This window comes from Tupaia chinensis, unplaced genomic scaffold, assembly GCF_000334495.1.
Source record: "Tupaia chinensis unplaced genomic scaffold, TupChi_1.0 Scaffold000647_1, whole genome shotgun sequence".
Classification (NCBI taxonomy): Eukaryota; Metazoa; Chordata; class Mammalia; order Scandentia; family Tupaiidae; genus Tupaia; species Tupaia belangeri.
Genome location: NW_006160168.1, coordinates 2,200,695 through 2,207,126, shown reverse-complemented (window position 1 = coordinate 2,207,126; position 6,432 = coordinate 2,200,695). Strand labels below are relative to the sequence as shown.

The 6,432-nt window shown below is 39.5% G+C and overlaps 1 protein-coding gene and 1 pseudogene across 1 annotated transcript in view; one reads left to right on the top strand and one right to left on the bottom strand.

Moving 5' to 3' along the window:
- The window catches only part of CUBN (cubilin), a 327,155-nt gene that overhangs the window by 66,179 nt on the left and 254,544 nt on the right, over positions 1-6,432 (bottom strand).
- On the top strand, positions 3,036-3,351 carry LOC102489702 (cysteine-rich PDZ-binding protein pseudogene; annotated as a pseudogene).

The window sequence follows — 6,432 nt, the reverse complement described above, 5'->3', positions numbered from 1 at the left end:
CGCTATTTCCCATCCCCAACAAATCGGTGCCGGACAGGTGGGTAGTCGGCTCAATGTCCCAGAACATGGAGCAAATTGCCTTACATGGTCCTAACAATATCTGGGGGCTGTGTCCTCTACCCTCTCCTGCTTTAAAGACAAAAAAGGGGGAACTGTGGAGCGCCCCCGCCCATCGCCCTCAGCGCCTATTTCAAAATGGCGCTCAACGGAAGCCCGCTGAGCGCTCAAAGCAGTAAACAACTTTAAGGAAGTAGGGCAGTGGGGAGCGTGGAGAGCACGGGAACACCGCATGCAACCAATCCTCTTTCAAGGACTGGCTTCTGTGCACGTGGACAATGATCTGATTGGCTAGGGGCCCCTTATAAGGCCCCGGGGAAAGGGAAAGGGGGAAGAACTTCTGTAACATAGCCTGGGGATATAAAGTGCTGAAGAGAAGACCGTCTCCGGAGTCGTCAGTTGCGCGACATATAAGTAGGAGCAAAATTACTGAAAGTTTCAAAAGAAACTTCCAACATTTGAGGCCAGTAGGTAGAGTGGTAGTTGAGATGCTGGAGTCCCAATGCCTGACCATGGTTCTTATCCCAGACCTGGTGGCTTGCTTCCTCACTTTCCCACACCTCCTCTCTGGTGGCTTGCTTTCTCACTTTTTTCTCTCTGTGTCTCTCTATGGTGAGTGTACATGCACTCCAGCAAATTTTAAAAAGATAATGATGTGAAATATTTTAAAAAAATTTTTTTCAGAGGTTGTGTACACCCTCTGGAGAGAGAGAGAAGAAAGGTAAAGTGAAAAAACACCCTTATGGGGGATGGCCATACTACCATCCCTTCTCCTCCATTTCTCCCTCCATTTGGGATATTAGGCACACACACACATGCCCAGTGTGTTTTTCAAGCGCTGGGTGCAGGATTTGAACTGAACAGTTGACCATGTGGGGTCCAGACCACTTTAATCGCCACACCACTGGCTGGTCCTGGAATATTCACTGGCAAACAACAAAACATTTTTATTTCATGTAAATGCTAACTTGAATGTATATGTAACATATATGCACGACCCCAACACAAACATTTTACCACTTACAAACTCGCCAGACTGCATTATATTTTACACAAGTCCATACAATACAACAGTAAACCCTGAAATAAGACCACCAGTTTGCTCTTATATCATGCTGACATCAGAGACAGAACCAAGTGGTGGCACAGTGGCAGTACGACTGGATCCACAAGAAAGCCCTTGCTGGTAACCCAGGGCCTCCCTGTGCTCAGCAGGCACAAGTGAATGCCTGTGATCCAAGGTAGCTGAGGCTGGAGGGAGATGGTGATGTGAAGACCCCATTGAGGTATTTGGGAGCATCTGTCTGTCTCTCTCTGATGGAAGAAATAAATATACTTTTAAACTAAAAAAAAAAAAGAGAGAGAGAAATTATGATACACGTTTACTTTATATTTTTAAGTCCCTGGCCATAGACCTTGGTTCAAGGGTGAGTATGTGTCCTAACATAATCCAATAAAGACAAATAAGAAAGCCCTTGTTTGGACTTTGGAAAGGAAGCAAGAGTGTGCTGGTAAAAGTAACAACCAACTCTCTCAGGAGGGAAAAAAATGTCCTTGATTTGTAGCATTTGCCAGTTTCCAAAGCAGGAAAACGAGTGCTAAGAGAAAATATGCTCAAGGATGCTTGTTCCTAGTTTCTCTTGTTCCAGGAGTCGCTACCCTCCTTCTTATTTTTAAACTGTCCTTTGAAAAAATAAGATAATCCGGTAGTGTTGATGTTTTCTGGCTGCTGCAGGTTTGGTAGCTGGGGGAGTCATTGGCAGAAGGATGGTGTGCAAAAAATGCGAAAAGAAACTTGGTTAGATCCACCCTTGAATGCCCTTTGGTTAATTTCCCATCAGAAAATAAGGAGATGGCTAAAAGACTTTTGGTTAGAAACCTTCGGCCAGAACCCTCCATTACTGGCAAACAAAACTACAAAAGGATTTCAGCCTATGCCTACAGATGGGCCCATAAGGTCCCAATGGCAAGTAAGCTAATCAAAATACCTGCCATTCTCGTGACCCTGCCCCTCCACCTCTCCCATATAAGTACGTTACATCTCCTTGGCAGGACGGGCTGAAGACTAGGATTTGGCTTCAGACCCCCAGGAGCTTTGTTTCAGTAAACTTTCCTTTCTCTCCTGAGATGACTGCCTTCTGAGTCTTACTCTGAATTGTGACATCCACCATAGCCAATTTGAAGCTTCCAACATGAAGTTATTAAATGCAGAATTGACAACAGGTGGGCAAAATCGACTCTTGCAAAATGGTACAAGCCAGCTCCAGCATACCAGCAGACGTGTGCCATCTCTCTTTCCAGATGTGGGTGAGGGCAACTAACCTATGCCTCCAAGAGAAGTCAGGCTTAGGGTGGTGCCCACGCTGGAGTAGCACAGAGTGTGAACAAAACAGCAGAATATTTGATAATGTAATGAAAATGCTAGCTTAAATAGATTTGAGGCACACTGAATTATGAGACCTTTCATAAGTAAAAACCAACAAGTTGTCCTTCTGTGTTTAAATCAGGTTGAATTAAGTTCCCAGTTAATTAGGCCATAAAAATACCTAATCGACATGGTAGCTATCATAGTCATTGTTGCTACTATAATTTATTGAGCTTCAACTTTCTGAGAACTCTTGATAGATTGAACGATAATTCAAGGCATGACATCAGATCCAGTCTACGCCAATCTGTTGTGTATGAACTGGAACCCAGTAAGAGAGAGCCAAAGATGTTAAACTTGGACAATATCAACAGCAATGATTCCTGACACATGAAAAAACCAGACTGTAGTAAAGGGAAGGTGGAAAAAGCAGGAAAACGAGTGCTAAGAGAAAATATGCTGGAGGATTCTTGTTCCTAATTTCTCTTGTTTCAGGAGCAACTACCCTCCTTCTTATTTTTAAACGGTCCTTTGATAAAATAAGATAACCCGGTAGTGTTGATGTTTTTTAGCTGCTGCAGGTTTGGTAGCTAGGGGAGTCATTGGCAGAAGGATGGTATGCAAAAAACGTGAAAAGAAACTTGGAAGTGTTATCATTCCAGATCCTTGGAAAGATGGTGCAAAGAATACCACAGAAAGTGGTGGAAGAAAGCTGAATGAAAATAAAGCTTTGATTTTGATAAAAGCAAGATTCGACCTATATGGGAAGAACAAGTTCTCTACTTGCAGAATTTGTAAAATTTCTGTGCACCAGCCGGTTCTCATTACTGCCAGGGCTGTGCCTACCACAAGGGTATCTGTGCAATGTGTGGGAAAAGGTTTCGGAGACCAAAAACTACAAGCAAGCATCTGTCAAGATGTGTACATAGAATTTCTGGCTTTCTTTATGATTTTATTTTCTGCTTTGAATTTTCAAAGCATGACACAAAAGTTTACAAAATAACATGCTTTAAGATATATAATTAAGTATAAACCAGGGAAGTTGATTGTATTCATTCTTTTGCTCACCAGAAGTTTTGAACAGCCGCAGTGTAATTAATCTTCCACCTTAAGTGGTTATTTTCCTTACTACCTTCTATTGGAACTGAAGTAAGTGGCAATTTCAATGAAAAATACTTCCCAGTTCTGTATGTACTTCTTATTTTATGTTATTCATATAATTCTTATTCTCTCTACTTTATACATGCTACAAAAATGAGAAGGAGAATATTGTTATTTTGCTGTGAACTTGACATCCACACTTAAAATTCTAACCTCATTTCCTTGCTTATTGTTAGAATCAACAGTTCCTTCATTAGTTGCAGTTTCAGAGGCTTTTTACATGTTTGAGGCCATTATTATTGAATGATTTCTTAACAGCTCAGACCCATTTTAAAGACAAGCTGGATTGATTTGTAATTTTAAAAATTTGCCCATGAAGCCCAAGTGCCAATTTCTTTCATGTGTGAGCAAGAACACAAGGAATATCCATATGCCCAAATGAACACACTAAATTTTAGATAAACACATATTGTATATATTACCTTGAATTTAAATAGTCATAAAGTTAGAATATTGTCCATGTTGACATGTAATGAAAATAAATCCCTGCTCTTTGGGAAAGCTCTTCAGAGCACAAATAAATAAACAAACACAAAAATGTTTAACCTCCTCCCTCAAAAGCAATAAATAGTATAAACAACAACAAAAAATAAGATAATCCAATATCCTTCCTATAATCTCTGCTTTATCTCTAAGGTAGCTTAAAAATAATTACTACTTTTAACTCAAAGAATTTTGACAAATACATTTTTTTTACATATCTATAAAAGTATTTCCTCCACTCCTTTTTTGGTGTATTATCTTAGAGAAAATTGATATTTTTATCATAAAATACTGGTGCAGTTTAAATCTTAAGTCATTTTCAGAAAACATTGGCTCCTTAGCTAAGTTTCTATCCTTTCTGAAGAAATCTTAAGGTACTAATTAAATGTATATTTTGATCTCAAAGAATTCCCTTCCTTTGAAAACCTAGGAATAGAAATGCTTCTAACTGGATATAAATATACAAGTTAAAAGTGTAGAAGACTTAACTTTAATGACCTTATCATGTAATTAGGAGGAATATGATAATGGAAAAATAAGACCAAATGGAAATACATGAAAATCAGATTCATAGTTTGACTACTGATAAATTATATGCCTTAACTATAACCTCAGAATTTGAACATAGGAAGCTCCATGGAAATTTTTAAAATTCAGAGTAGTTGAGCTTGTGGATAAAAATGGTATCATGCATTTGTTATAGAAATATCTTTTGTTAGCAACAATATATACAGTTGTAAAACCAGAATCACAGAATGCAAGGAAATATTGCTAATGCGAGATTAAAATCTTGGTCCCACATTTGGCCAAATGTCTTGCTATGCGAGTGTCCTTCAAGTACTAAGAAGTCAATGTTTAAGTTGTTGTTCTCATGATACAGAGCTCAACAGTGTTAGCATATTATGAAAAGGCTGCAAAACCTAAGGTTGACTATGTTACCAAATAATGAATTAAAACATTAATTTCAATTATAGAAAGTTCATCCATGAAATAGTGATATCTTAAGACATAATTGAAGCTCATTCATTGTTTATAAAAGCTCTGTATTAAACAATAAGGAAGTCGGCTGGGGAGATGCAGAGGGAGATGAGAAGGGATTTTAATTTTTGTATAGATGGCAATAGAATATCAAGTAACTTAACAAATCGTTTAAGGAAGTCTGCTCATTCTCAAGGCCTGATTCAATCAAATGCAAAAATTACAATATTTGGCAAATTGCTTCAATGATTAAAACATTCTTGTATCCTTTCTGGTAGTCATATTTTAAAGGTAGAATGTCTTGCCAAAATTTGTCCATAAGAAATCAAACATCTACATAACATTAGAACTTAGTTACCTAAAGTCTAAGACCGTATTAGGGATTAGCATGAACAGAGTAATATGGAAGAAAATGAGACAAATGTGCCATCAAGTGTCAAGTAATTTACACACATACTCTTTTTCTTAGGCCCACCATATTATCATGTTATTATAGATTAAAGATATCAGCCTGATTTTTCAATGAGGTGACACTTGGTAACAGAAGACAAAGGCACCAGAAAATAATTGTACTGAATGCTTTCCTATAATTATGTTGAAAACAAATTGTATATATAATTGTAGTATGAGGAGTCTTCCAAAAGTTCATGAAAATGAGTATTATGAAAAAACTATGGGGACCAGCAGTTAGCATAATGGCTATGTCGCTGGACTCCCACATAGTCGACCGCAGTTCGCATCCCGGACCCAGTGACTTAAAACTCATGCAGGGCGCGTGTGCGTGCGTGCCCAAGATTCCGAGAGGGGAGGCAGACTGAGGCTGCAGGCCCGACCCTTCCGAATCTCCACACATCCCCACCGTTCTTCCTCCTTGGGCCCCAGGTTGGTTGCCTGGGACTTTAAGGCAAACCCCCACCCCACACCACCCGCAATCCGGATCGAGCCGGCCAGCAGTTCTGGACACCAGGCGGACTGAGGCTGCAGACCTGACCAACCTGGTACTGTCACTCATCGTCTGATCTTTTTCCACTAGCCTTTGGACTGTTTGAATTTTGGTGATACGAGCGTGCCGCGTGATTTCCTTTTTCCATTTTGCTTTTCTTTGCTCTTTGGGTGTTGCTTATTAGGTCAGTTGAAGGCTCACCACTCCTTAGAAACAGTGAGGACTTTGGGCCATCCAGGGCTAGTGGCAACAGTTAATGGTAATTGTGAGGAACAGGTAGGCCAACCATAAGATAAATCATCAATTTTCTAAGCCTGTACAACTTTTAAGAATCAGAGATACCTTAAGTAAGTTAGCAAGAAACATATAGATTACCTGATGACTAAGAACAATCGCAAAGGCTCAAGAAATATGAGCAACCAACAAAAGGCCTCTCCGTCAAGGG